We start from the raw sequence: 14,559 nt of genomic DNA on the forward strand, positions 1-14,559 counted from the left end.
TTTCTCTGAATGTGGATTCAGAAATGTAGTTTCCTTAGCATAAATCTAGGAACAGGCTTGATATCACAAGAGATGACCTTAAACTATCTCTATCCAATTTGGAGTCTAACATCAAATAACTTTCACAGGAATATCAAGCTCAATGATCTCACTAACATTTTCATTTTAGAAAACTTTTTTTATTAAGTTTTTGCATTCTCAATTTTATGCTTAAGGTCCCCTGATGACTCATTGGTCGATATAAATCTATTTTGATTTTTCTTTAATATGTATGTTCATGTTTTCTTCTTTCCTACATATTCAGTAAGAATGATTTCCTATTTACCGGTTTGTTCTGGATTTACAAGCCACAGTTGTGATGCTCAGAGTAAAAGTCTTGTTTTCTTTTCATCTCATGTAACAAATATTTTCTTTTTATTATGTAGTCAGTAGGAGAGAAGTACAGAAGAAACCAACTAAACTTGACTGCCTCACATGGAAGGGGAAGCTATGAACTTTGAGCAGAGTCCTAAGGGGACCATAGCTAAAAATGATTGAGAATGGCTGCTCTAGGGTCCTTCTGTTACTGGACATTTTGGGACTGAGACCAAGGGGAAGCCCCTCAAACAACAAAGGGTGAGTAACAATAAGGTGCCACAGAGGTAGCAACAGTGTAAATATAAATGAATGCAACAATGCACAGCGATGGAAATACATGCATATGAAACTAAAGATGGGAAGAGAGTTTGAATGATTTAATGTAAATAATTTATTGTGAACAAAGTCTATTTTTGGTCAAAACAATCTATTAAAATTAATGTATGAAAATCCTGTAGAATCCACTGGCCTCTGCATTGAATTCCTAATATTCACATCGACTGTACAAAGCTTCAGAATGTATGCGCGGACTCTTCTCTGTTATCTCTGCATATTTATTTAATTTCAGAAGTCATTCAGCTACTTGGGATATAGTGTACATGACAAAAAAATCTGTTACATGAAATGTAATGAAAAAACACAATTCCATATTTGAAGAAGGAGATACTTCTCAACTTCAAAGAGCCTCCAAAACTTGTACACAAAAATGCAAAGAGCATTTGGTTTTCACATGAATAAATACAAAAAAATAATTTCAGGTGAGCCCCTCATTAAGAATTACTGCCCCAGAATTTTTAGGGAAATTTTAGGAAAAATTATCATAATTTTCTCTCCTCTAGGGCTGCATGCATGGTCTCACACTTTAGTTCTTGTATGACTGAGTAGCCAAGTTCAGCTCCAACTCAATCCACAAATTTCATGGTGATATCACCGTTGTTGGCTGAAGAACTGAAAAAATGAGTCAGAATACAGGATGGAAAGATGACTTAATTGGGTAGTGCCAGAACAGCAATCTTGCTCTGAACAACATTTCAAAGGTTCAATTGTTCCTTTTATTGTCAACTAAAAATGCATTAAAATTTAATATACATAACATGTTTCAACTTTTGTCTGTCATCGACAAACAGAAAGTCACCATGAGCATTGTCTCATTTCTTGTGGGGGGGGGGGGGAGAGAGATGGGAGGGTTCCTCTTATTTTGTTCTTTTTTCTTTTTATTATGTTTTTATTTTTTTTCTCTCTCTCAACATGGACATTGAATTTGCATTTTTTGTAGTATTATTGTAATTTTTTTCTTTATAATAATTGATTCACATGTTGACTTTTTTCTCACTTTTTTTAATATCAATATGCAGATCGATATTCATATTATTTTGTTAATATTATTGATTCTTATTTTTTTAATTCTTCTTTATTTTGACTGCATGTTGATTGAAAATACTCAAAATAAAATATTCATAAAAAAGAATCAAAAGAGTAACTGAATCTCTGCAGATTCATCTCTTGCACTCCTACAGCCTCTGCAGTTGCACAGACTCTTGTTCAATCCATCAGCAACTCAACCTCAGATCCAAACCTCTAAGAGGATCAGGAAACCTTCAGCTTCCAAAGCCCCTTCGTAAGCTCTTCTTAATCTCAGCCTCTTCTTGAATCCCAGTTCCGATGCTTGCTTCCCAGGAGCCAGTCTCCAGTAGCCCACAGACTGGTGTGAGTCCTTTGAATGCAAGTCACCAGCAGCTCTCTGCCTGTGGGAGTCTTTGAATCACAAGTTACCAACAGCCTACAGCCACTATGGGACCTTCAGTCCACTGCTGAAGGTCACTGTCCTATAGAGTTGTCTCCTAATGCCTCTCCTTCTCAATAGGAGGTGTTCTCCCTGTTTTAGATATCATACTCCCCTGGAGTCTGCAACCCCTTGTGGTTGCTGCTGAGCATAGGCACCACCATCTTGGGCACAGATGTGTGGTTGCAGGATTTTAATTAAAAATACCACTGGGTCCTTTAACAGACTGTTTAGTGCCTGAATAGCACTAGGCTGTTGAACCCTTTGGAGCAGCACTGAGTCTATACTCTCTGTTCGTCCTGGTCTCCTATCAGTGGCAGTGCTGCCATTACAGCAGGTCCACCACTGTTTTTTTTTACCAAGGAGCTTATTCTTGAGTTTATGGAAGAAGACCGAATGACCATGCACCTTTCTGCATTAACAGGAATAAGGTGGAGAGAGTCAGAACCTTCAAGTTAATGGGAGTTCATTCCAGTACTCTGCTGGAACAGGCACATTGATGCACCTGTGAAGAATGCACACCAATGCCTCTACTTCCATAACCATATAACAATTACAGCATGGAAACTGGCCATCACGGCCCTTCTTGTCCACGCTGAAACATTTCCTAAGAAATCTGAGGAGCTTTGGCATGTCATCAATACTTTATCAAACCTTTACAGGTGCACTGAGGAAATTGCATCACATCCAGATTTGGTCATTCTAGGGCACAGGATCGCAGAAAGCTGCAGAAGGTAGCAAACGTAGCTGGGTCCATCAGAGGCTCTAGCCTCCCATCCATTGCATACAGAGCTAGAAGTCAATATATTTCTTTGGTTTTGCAGTGGACCTTCTTCTAGCCGCCCTTGTAGAAGTCCTTATCACTCTCAAGAATATTGGGATTAGATGGAAATCTATTGGTTCCTACTGGAATGTCTGTTAGGGTAGGACAGGTAGATCATTGCTGACCTTAGTGTCAGCCCCATTGAGATTAAATGGAGAACTTGAAACAAAGAATGAAGAAAATGTCAAGAGCACAATATAAATGTTTCTCTCTGCTGGCCTTGAGGAAAGTTCTCCACAATGTATTAGTGACCTTGGAAGAGTGAATTTCTTCTTTTTCAGCATCAGTTGTCAGTCACCAACCCAAAGAGCAATGACATCAATTTATTCAAGCAGCCAATTACATTAACAATTCTTCCAGACAGGAAACCTGGAGGAGGCTTCAATCAATGCACTCTTGTAGAGGAGAGCAAAATCATTAATTGCAACTTTGGAATTTCTTTGTTAACCTTCATATGTACAGAAATCCCAAATCTGGCCAGTATCATTGTGCCATGTTAGCAAATAGTTTCAGTATAATTAAACCAGGAAATCTAGGTCAGTAAACTAAGATTGAAATAATTCACGTATTAACCACTTTTACAAAGGGCAGCTAGTCAGTAGAAGATAATTTATCTGAAAATGTTTTCTGAACTAATATTTTAAGGCTTTCCTAAATACATCTAATCTTTTGATATAGTCAGTATTACTCACAACCTGGTCACCTTTTTTTAATGCTTAAAAATATAATTTGAGGTATTTTCTGCTTAATTGAGCTTGCTATAATAATTCTACACAAAGGAAAAAGATTGTGCAGGTGATTTGAAGTTCAACTGGAAAGAGAAAGCTGATAATTTTCTCTTTTTTAAAATGTTGTTGAATGTTTATTCTCCTGACTCTGTATATTGAACACCCTGCATATCGACAAATCTTTGGGGGAGAAAAAATGATTCAGCAAGTCAGCAAACAGCTCCACAAATGATAAATTAAAGGAGACCATTGTTGTCCAGGCATTTTTATATAATAAACTCATTTACAAAGAGAAAAGGAATCAATCAATTTCTTGCACACCCTCCACCAATTGTAAATTATGGAGTCCAGCTACAGAGATATTTAATTTATCACAATGTATTATTTTTCAATGGGATGTTTTTATGTGGCATATTTGTTATTTTAAAATATTCTTAGTGAATTCATATTTATCAAAATGAAGGATATCAGTACTAAGAAATAACCTAACAACTTTTATTCTGTCAGTGTCTACTGTTTAACCCTATTGACGAGGTTTTCTCTGACATGTTCCATTTACCATACCAATTTACCTTAGTGAAGCTATCTGAGTTTTGAATTAGAGAAACATCCCACAATAATGCATCATAATCTCAGACCCCATATACAATTGTCTTTCATTCAATTCAAGGTTATATGATTATTTCAGAAAGAAAGAACAACACACACACACACACATTCTAATTCATGCTTCTAATCTTCATCCCTCAATTCCAAAAATGTACTCCACCACTGCCCCATGCCAGCTGTCCTAATTTGTGAAAAGTGCCCCCCCACCCCGTGAAACAAAAGCTTGATTCTAGTCCTCTCGACAGTTCTTGAATTTTTGTCTCAAAGCTGCGTGTTAATTTATAAAATGGTCCTAAAATATTCCATTAATATTCCAGAACTAATCAACTAAATATTTCTTCTTAACAAAATAATTTACATTGCTGTTTGCAGCATAATATTGTGGGAAAAGAAAGGATCACTTGATACTTTAACCTTTAATGCAAGAGTAGGACAAGAGTAGGCCCTTTTTTAATGACACAGCTTTTGGTGATTTTTATGTGCTTTCATTGCTTGAAACAGCCAATAATCTGCTTTGCAAATAAAAGATGGAATTGTTTTTTGAAAAATTATGTATTGGAAATTATGCACAAGTTAATTTTGAATTAAGAAAATTGGACAATAATGATACATTTATCTTACAGTAAAAGAGTAATATACAAATAAAAGTATTATGCAAGTATTTAAAAATTTGAAAGTTGTGCTAAATATATTATGTTAATGACCATTTAAAATGTATATCATTCTAAGATATTCAAAACGAAACATTTTTTGCAGAACTATCATGAGATGTTATTAGAAATGCTTCTGTTTAATATATTTGACATCAGCTTTTATTTTATCTGAAGTTGCTCATTATGGTTTCTTGGGAGTTATTTTGCTAACCCAGATGCTTGCTCAATAGATTGGAAAAGTGACTATGAAGGTTCATTTTTTGGTTAAAGAAGACTGAATACAAAAAGTTGATGAAGATCTTCCATTTGGAGTTTGAATACAACAACATAGCACAATTGCACACAATATAAATAAAAATGTGATTAACAAAAGCAAATGAAAATAGTCAGCAAAAAACATTTTGTAAAATTAGAGAATTTATTTATTTGTATTTAGGGTCTGTTTGGTATATCTTCAGAAGCAGTTGGGGTTTACCTTGTTTTGACGAAGATGCAGAAAATAATTATAATAGCCAAGTTGAGAAGCAGCAGTAAGTTGCTCAGGCAGATTTGGACAGCATCTTACATGGCTGTGGAAGTAATTTTCCTTTGTCATTGACAGGAAGTACAAAGCAATGGTTGTGCAGAGAACAAGTGACCATGATTTATCACCCACGTCGACTCTACGTACATGTCAATCTCTTCGGCTGGAGAATCATCCATTAATTTTTATTGTGTGTTTGGGTAGGATCACATAGTTGTTGAACATAACCGAGGTTAAAAAAGCTGAGAGATGTGATAGGCTCAGGAAAAAAATAGCATTGTTTCCTATTTGTGCTTCTGCAAATTGATCTGGCTATTAAGAAAGCTTTGTCAAAATTAATAAACAATGTTTTACCATGGTTCTGCTTATAAATTTAGCTTATGTACTATTAAAAAAAATAGGCAAAATCTACAAGCAAAGGTCAATTGCAGATTGTGGAACTATTCTTTGAAGCAACTGAATTCTGACTGCAATGGAATTCTTCTCTGAGAATTACATGAACATTTGCAGCTACTGTTTAGCCCCAATTCAGCTGTGAACAAGGATATTTTCCCCTCAGTTTAACTCGCCAGAGTTAACAATTTGGTCATAGAAATGCTGGAGGAACTCAGGTCTTTTTTTTCAGGTTCCAAAAAGGCAAAGATATATTGCTGACATTTTAGACCTGAACATTTCTGCAAGGAATAGAAAGAATAATCAAGCATCCCAATAAAAGATGGGGGGATGGCAAACCAGGAGATGATAGGAGGAGAAAGGAGGGGGCGGCAGCAGCAATGAGGGAGAGGAAGTATGGTAGGGCTATGTGTGTAAAAGAACTGGAAAGACAGGGAAAGATGGGGAAGAAAAGTCGAGCAGGTTTAATGGAAGGCAGTAAAGTCAATATTCATACCATGTGGCTGGAGTGTGCCCAGACAGAAAATAAGGTGCTGTTCCTCCAATCAGGGTGGGAGAGTGCATAAGGACAGTACAGATATATAAGCGTGGGAGTGTAACACAGAATTGAAATGGTTGGCCCTGGGAGGTCGCTATGGTTGCAAACAGAGCGGAAGTGCTGAGTGAAGCAATCACCCAGTCAGCGAGCGGTTTCTCCGATGTAGAGAATGCCACAAAGGGTGCACTGCATGCACAAGTGAAGTATTGCTTTATGTGAAAGGCCTGTTTGGGGATCCAGACCTTGGGGAGGGAGGAAATATGGGTATAAGTATTGCACCTCCTGTGGGCACAGGGGAAGGTGCCAAAGGTGTGATGGGTGGGGAGGGGTGAATGCACGAGACCATGAATGTCAGTAAGGGAATGGGATGGGGAATTGAAATGGGTAGCCACTGGGAGATCCACGCTATTGAAGTTGAACAAGCCAAGGTGCTCATCAAAATGATCTCCCAGTCTGCGTGCAATCCCTTAGATGTAGAGGAGACCACAAAGGCAGCTCCAAATGCAGTAGATAGCCACTGCAGATTCACAAGTGAAATGTTGCTTCACTTGTAAGGACTGTTTAGAGCCTGAAGGTTGATAAGGGAGGAGGTGTGGGCAAAATGGAACATCTCCTGCGGTCACAGTGTAGGTCCCAAGTGGACGATTGGTGGTCAGAGAGGAGTGGACAAGGGAGTCGTGGAAAGAGCGGTCCCTGCAGAAGGGAGGAGAGGGGAATATGTGTCAAGAGGTGGGATCATGCAGAAGGTGGTAGAAGTGGCAGAAGAGCATGTGTTGGATGCTGAGGTTGGTGAGGTCATCTATGTAATATCACTTCTATCTGCAGCCAGAAGGTTCAGGCGGCTGAAATTCAGCATATTCATATTCAAGAATTGTTCCTTCTAACCATAAAAGTCTGGAGAACCTTCACTATCTTAACAATAACTACTCCAGGATCACTCAAAAAATCTATTGAAAAATCACTTTATTTTGCACTAACTGCAAAGATTTATTTACCTGTCCTTTTATGTTAATTGTCTTTTTCTTCATCGCATGGTACATTGTGGTAATTGAATTTATTCAATAGTTGTTGATATACCACAGCAAGTAAGAATTCTGGTGCAGTGGGGCGTGGCAAGATGGCGTAGAAGAAAGACATGTATTCCACCTTTCCCCAGCTGGAACACTAAATACCCAGTTTTTAAAAAAACATAAAAGTGGTTAAAAATAATATTTACAGTTGTTTAAATAACAGTGATTTATGATGGCATCTAATGCGAAAAAATTTAAACTTCAACTTCAGAAAAAAATTACCATACAAAAGTGCGGAAGAATTGAGGCCTACTTACTCCACGGAGTCGTCGTTGGGAGTCTCCAACCCTCAGAGGACTCCAGCCCATTCGAGTTTGACTCCAGCACCGATCCTGCCTCCGCAAGATGGCGCTGACACCTTGGTGAACTCAGCCATTGCTGACCTGCGTTCACGTGAAGCCATGCGTGCAGGCTGCATGGCTGACAAGGGGATCCGCGAACCCGCGAACTTGCTGGGTGGCCCTGTGACACTCAGTGTAGCATTGGAGGATGCTCCTGCGAGTCTGATGGCTTTGCCTGGCCTGCGTGGGGCATCCCAGGTCTGAGAATTGCTACATAAAGTATGGGCTGTGGGGGAGCCCGATCGCTGGCATCGCTAAGAGGTTGGGGTGCCGGCATCAGGTATCCAAATGACTGCGGAAGCAGTGGAACTTACCTTATTGGAATTTGTCCAGGAGGAGGAGCCTGTAGTTAAAGGAGGTAGATCTCAAAAATTGAAGGTGAAATCTGGAATGGATTCAGTGTTTACTGTTTTGGAAGGGATTGCTTGTCAAATGCAAAATATGTCAAAACAAATATCAACTCAAGTGAATCAAGGATTTATGGAGATGAAAACAAAAATGAATAACCTGTGTGATGAAATTTCAAATGTGAAACAGGAAATGATTGTAGTTATGAGTGATATTAATAGATATATAAAATCAGTTGATACTGTGCAAGATAATTTTAAGAAAATTGAAACAGGCTTTTCTGAGTGTCAAAATCAAGTAGAACATAACAGAGAAAAATGGAAAAAGTGGAAGTTTCTTTTTGGGGGATTCAAAAAAGAGATTTAATGAAGAAGATTGATTGATTGGAAAATCAAAGCTGAAGGAATAATGTGAAAATAGTTGGTCTATAGATAGTAAGCAAGTGAAAGGAAAGAAGAGCAGCATCAGGAGGCCCAATAGATGAGTAGCCCAGAAGAAGAGGACCAACAGCAAGAAGCCAAGCAAGAAGCCCAGAAAAGTGAGACAAGCAACTCATCAGGAAAGTCAGAAGAGACACAGATACAAGGAAGAGAAGAAGAAAACACAAACACAGGTACAGACACAGAAGAAGAGGAAGAAGAAGACTAAGATCTGCACAGAGAAATAGAAGGTAAAACAGATGGACAGAATATAGATAAAGTTTTTTTTTCCAAGAACAACTGAGAGCATTAAAAGAATGGTTGACATTAGAATTTAGTGAAATTAAAAGAAAAATGTAAAGTACAGAAGATAAAGATAATTAGAGCTGGTCATGACAGAAATAGGGAAAAGATTAGAAAATGTGGAAGAACGAGAAATGGCTATAGAAATGGAAGTGAACGACTTAAGAAGAAAATTGGAACAAAGTGATAAAAAAGTTAGAGTCACAAAAATTGTTAGCTCAGAAAATTGATATGTTGGAAAATTATAGTAGGCGAAACAACATAAAAATAGTGGGCCTAAAGGAAGATGAAGAAGGCACAGATATGAAGGAATTTATAAAAGAATGGATCCCAAAGTTCCTGGGAATGACAGAAATTCAGGAAGGAATGGAAATAGAAAGGGCACACAGAACACTAGCTCCAAAACCACAGACACAAAAAAAAAGCAAGATCCATTTTAGTAAAATTTTTGAGATATACAACAAAAGAAAATATACTGGAGAGGGCAAGGAATAAAATTAGAGAAGACAATAAACCATTGGAATACAAGGGTCAAAAAAATATTTTTTAACCCAGACATAAGTTTTGAACTCTTAAAGAAGAGGAAGGAGTTTAATACAGCAAAACTGATCCTATGGAAAAAAGGTTATAAATTTATGTTAAGACATCCAGCTGAGCTTAAAATATTTATCCCTGGGGAGCAAAACAGACTGTTCTCGGAACCGGAGGAAGCAGGAGAATTTGCAGAACATCTGCAGGACAGAAGGAGAGATGAAGAGTTGTAACAAGAATGAAGAACAGTGATAAAATATATATAAAGATGTAAAATACTGTATATATAAGAACTAAAGAAGGGAAAGAGAAAGGAAGAAAGGGGAAAAAAAAAGAGGGTGAACTTTGTTATATGTGTGTAAAAAAAAAAGTATTTTCTTGGGGGGTTGGTGGGAGAGAATAACCGTCACTGCGAAATCAGTTGACACTTGTGAGCGGGTTCATAATCCAAATGGAGAGGGGAGTTGTGGTTGCCTGGCAAAGGATAAGGGGCAACTCAGGGAGGAGGGGAAAACATTTGGGGCTAAGAGAATATTGGATGTGGGAGTGGCTGAAGTATTTCATGTTTTAAATGTGTTGTCATACATTGAGTTTAAAAAGGGAAAACTGAGAGATGAAAATGGGGAAAAGGGGGATGGTGGTGGTGAGGAAGCGGAAATGAGGTGTAAACAGGATATGAGATGGCCATGTTGAATAATATGACTATAAATATTAATGGAATACATAACCAAAGTAAACGGAAGAGGATATTAAATTTACTGAAAAAATAAAAAATAGATATAGCATTTGTGCAGGAAATGCCACTAACTGAAATGGAACATAATAAATTAAAGAGAGCTGGGTAGGGCACATAGCGGCAGCATCATATAATTCAAAAGCTAGAGGTGTAGCTAATAAAAAATGTACCAATCAAAATAGAGGAGAAAATAATAGATCCAGCAGGGAGGTATGTAATGATAAAGTGTCAGATATATTCAGACTTTTGGAATTTGCTCAATATATATGCACCTAATAAAGAGGATCAAAAGTTTATGCAAGATTTTTTTTGAAGACTGTAGATACGCAAGGGAATATATTGATAGGAGGGGATTTTAACCTTAATTTGGATCCAATGTTGGATAAAACTGGACAAAAGACTAGCAAAAAGAATAAAGTGCCCCAATTTATGTTTAAGTCAAACCAGGAAATGAAACTTATGAATATATGGAGGAGGCAGCACCCAAGGGAGAAGGAATACTCATTCGAGTAGGCATAAAACATACTCAAGGATTGATAGGTTTTTGTTGTCGGCCCATATTCAAGGGAGAGTTAGGAAAACTGAATATAAAGCTAGATGGCTATCTGATCATTCACCCCTGTTATTAGCAATAGAACTGGAGAACATCCCACCAAGAATGTAACTACTTAAAAGACAAGAATTTAGAGAATTTATTGAACCCCAAATTAAAATGTACTTTGAAATAAATACGGAATCAGTGAAAGACAAATTTATATTATGGGATGCAATTAAAGCATTCATTAGAGGGCTGATAATGAGTTATGTAACTAAGAAGAAAAAGGACTATGATCGGGAAATAAAAGAGTTGGATAGTAAGTACAGAAACAGAACTAGCAACAAGGGATGATATAACAAAAAGTAGAGAATTGGCAGACAAAATAATTAAATACTAAACATTATAAACGTATAAGGTGGAGAAGAACATAATGAAAACAAAGCAAATGTATTATGAACTAGGAGAAAAAACACAAAAATATTAGCCTGGCAACTTAAAACAGAACAAGCTAAAAGAACTGTATTGGCATCAAGGTCAGCAGGTCAGCAGAAGACTGCAAAGCTTTGCCTGTGAGCAATCAGCTATGACTCACATGGCAGCACCCATCACACCAGTTCAGAAGGTTGTGTGCTCAAGGTGCACCTAATCATCAAAAGAGTTATGAAGTAGGAGACACTGTTGCAGAATAAGTAGTTGATCATTTAAAGCTGAGGTATAGAGAAATTCCTTCTCTTAGAACATAGGAAGTCCCTGGAAATTCTCTACCCCTGAGAGTGGGGGATGCAGATAAATATTTGAAAGCAAGGAATTGACAGTTATGGGAAAATGGCACAGATGAGGATTTGAGTCAGTGTAGATCAGTCATGATCATATTGAAGAGCACAGTAGGTTTGAGGTGCCCAGTCTAGCAGGGAATTTGTCAGTATTACTGGCCTAATGGACTAATTCTGCTCCAATATTTGTAGTAACTGTCCAAATTTGTATCGGATCACTGAATAATACATTGGCTGCCAAAGCTGGTGGAAGAGGAGGAAGAGAAAGTGGAGGGGGGGGGGAAGGGGGGGGAACAAGGGTAAATGAAATGGCATCACAGCATTAATGCCTTTAAGCTTAGTTCCTTATTGGGAAGGAGAGACCACGTCATTTAGCTATGAGTCTTGTGAGAACCACATTGCAAGGCTCTTGAAATTTTGTTTCACTGGCAAACACACATGAAGGTCCAGCTTTAGTGATTGTACCTCCTGTGTGCTGTTGTGCAAGATTGAGAATTTAAAAAAAAGTCTGAATGTATGCTGGAGATGTGAATAAAAATAGAAAAATGCTAAAAGGGCGTAGATGTAAATTAAATGGTTAATATTTTGAGACTAATTTTTCTCCCAGCTGGAAAGTGAAATAAATTCACCTTTATTTTCAGGGAAGGATGTAAATGAAAAATGGAGGATATTCAAAAAAGAAATTTTGAGGGTACAGACTCGTGTGTTTCCTCCCAGGTGCCAGGGTCAAGGAAGACTCTAATCGAGTTCACAACATTTTGGCAGGGGAGGGGCAGCAGACAGGTGTCATGGACCACGTATGGACTAATGACATAGAGGGGAGTAGGGATGAGGTCTTAAAAAGAGAATACAGGGAGTTATGTCGGAAGTTAAGAAATAAGACCTCAAGGGTGGTGATCTCAGGATTGCTGCCAGTGTCATGTGCTAGAGAAGGTAGAAATATGAGGATGTGACAGATCAATGTGTGGCTCAGGACTTGGTGCAGGGGGAAGGTGTTCAGATTTGTGGATCATTGGAATCTCTTCTGGGGAAGGTCTGACCTCTACCAACAAGATGGACTTCACCTGAACTGGAAGGGGACTAATATCCTGGCAGGCAGCTTTGCTAGATCTGTTGGGGAGAGTTTAAACTAGTTTGGCAGGGGGGTGAGAAGCTGAACCTTAATGCTGAGATTAGGGTAGAAAGAAACCAGGGTGTAATGGTAGACAAAATTAAAAGTGGAAATAAATCCAAATTGATGTGCAGCAAAAAAGACAAACAAAGGAAAAGACAAGATAATTTGGTGAACAATGGATCTACAGAGAAATCAGATACAGGTCAAAAGGTATTGTACTTAAATGTAGGCAATATTAGGAAAAAGGTAGATGACCTAGTTGTGTTGATGCAAGTGGAAAGGTATGACATTGTGACCATCACTGAAACATGGCGGAATGAGGGATGAGATTTGGAACTGAATGTACAGAGTTACACCTTTTATAGGAAAGATAGGCAGGTTGATAGAGGAAGTGGAGTGGCCATGATGGTAAACAATGCTATTAAATCACTTTAAAGAAGGGATATAGGGACAGAAATTGTGGAATCTTTATGGGTTGAAATAAAAAATGGCAAGGGTTAAAAAGACCTTACTGGATGTAATATAGAGGACACCAAACACCAGCCGGGATGTGGACAGCTGGATGCAGCTGGAAATAGAAAAGGTGAGTCAGAAGGAGGATGTCAAGATAATTCTGGGAGATTTTAATATGAAAGGGTATTGGGAATATCAAGAAGGTACTGGATCTCAGGAGAAAGAGTTTATATGATATCTAAAGAATGGCTTTTTGGAACACCTAGTCGATCAGCCCACCAGAAGATCGACGGTTTTGGATTGGGTGATGTGTAATGAATCTAAGGTGATTAGGGATTTACAGGTTGTGGAGCCCTTAGGAAATTGTGATCACAACATCATAGAGTTCAGCTTCCAATTTGAAAGAGAAAAAATGATAACAGGTGTGTCAATATTTCAGTAGAACAAAGGGAATTACAGTACAATAAGAGAAAAATTGGCCCGTTGATTGGAAAAGTAAGCTAGATGGGGGGAACGACAGAACAGAATTGATTGATATTTCTACAAGAAATAAAGAAAGCGCAGAATAGACATATTCCAAGGACAAGGAAAATTATGAATGGTAAAATGATGCTCATGTGGCTAACAAGAGAGGTTAAAGTTAAAACAAAAGCAAAAAGGAAGGCATACAGGATAGCAAAAAATACTGGAAAATCAGAGGATTGGGATTTTTTTAAAAACTTTCAGAGATAAAAAAAGCCATTAGGAAAGAAAAGATGAATTATGAAAGAAAATTGGCAAATAAAACATACTGAGTTTCTTCAAATATCTAAAAAGTGGAAGAGAGACAAGAGTATGTAGGGCTGACTGAAAATGAAGCTGGAGAAATTATAATGGGTAACAAAGAGATGGCAGAGGAACTAAATAGATATTTTGCGTCAGTCTTCACAGTGAGGACATTACCCATATACGTGATATTCAAAGGTCTCTGGGAAAAGAATTAAGTACAGTCAGAATTACAAGAGAGATAGTGATAAGTCTCCGGGACTGGATGAGGTTCACTCATGGGTTCTGAAGGAGGTGGCCTTGGAGATTATAGAAGGATTGGAATTGATTTTCCAGAAATCAATAGACTCAGGCGTGGTTCCCAAGGATTGGATGGTCACAAACGTAGTTCTGCTATTTAAGAAAGGAGGGAGGGAGAAAAAAAGCAAATTCTAGGTCTATTAGTCTGACTTTGAATCAATCCTCAAGAAAAAGTTTATAGAATCCTTCAAGGTTCATGACATGATAAGTCCAAGCCAGCATGGTTTCACGATGGGAAAATCCTGCCTGACTAACCTAATGGGATTTTTTGAAGAAATCTCAAGAATGGTGGACAAGAGAGAGATTGTGAATGTTGTGTATATGTTTTTTTCAAAAGGCATAAGGTGCTGCATAAGAGGCTACTTATTAAGATGGGAGCACATGGAATTACCAAAAAAGTAATAGATTGGGTAGCACATTGGCTGATAGGCAGGAAGCAAAGGGTGGGAATAAAAGGATCC

At 37.9% G+C, this 14,559-nt stretch overlaps 1 long non-coding RNA gene across 1 annotated transcript in view; it reads left to right on the plus strand.

The window, feature by feature from the left end:
* The window catches only part of LOC138756210 (uncharacterized), a 29,391-nt gene extending 23,753 nt beyond the window's left edge, over nt 1-5,638 (plus strand). Inside the window, exons 2-3 of the long non-coding RNA XR_011352863.1 lie at nt 426-615; nt 5,555-5,638. This is a non-coding gene — a long non-coding RNA (uncharacterized lncRNA). The remainder of the gene's footprint in view (nt 1-425; nt 616-5,554) is intronic.
* The last annotated feature ends 8,921 nt before the right edge of the window (nt 5,639-14,559 follow it).

Source organism: Narcine bancroftii, chromosome 3 (genome assembly GCF_036971445.1).
Source record: "Narcine bancroftii isolate sNarBan1 chromosome 3, sNarBan1.hap1, whole genome shotgun sequence".
NCBI classification, from domain to species: domain Eukaryota; kingdom Metazoa; phylum Chordata; class Chondrichthyes; order Torpediniformes; family Narcinidae; genus Narcine; species Narcine bancroftii.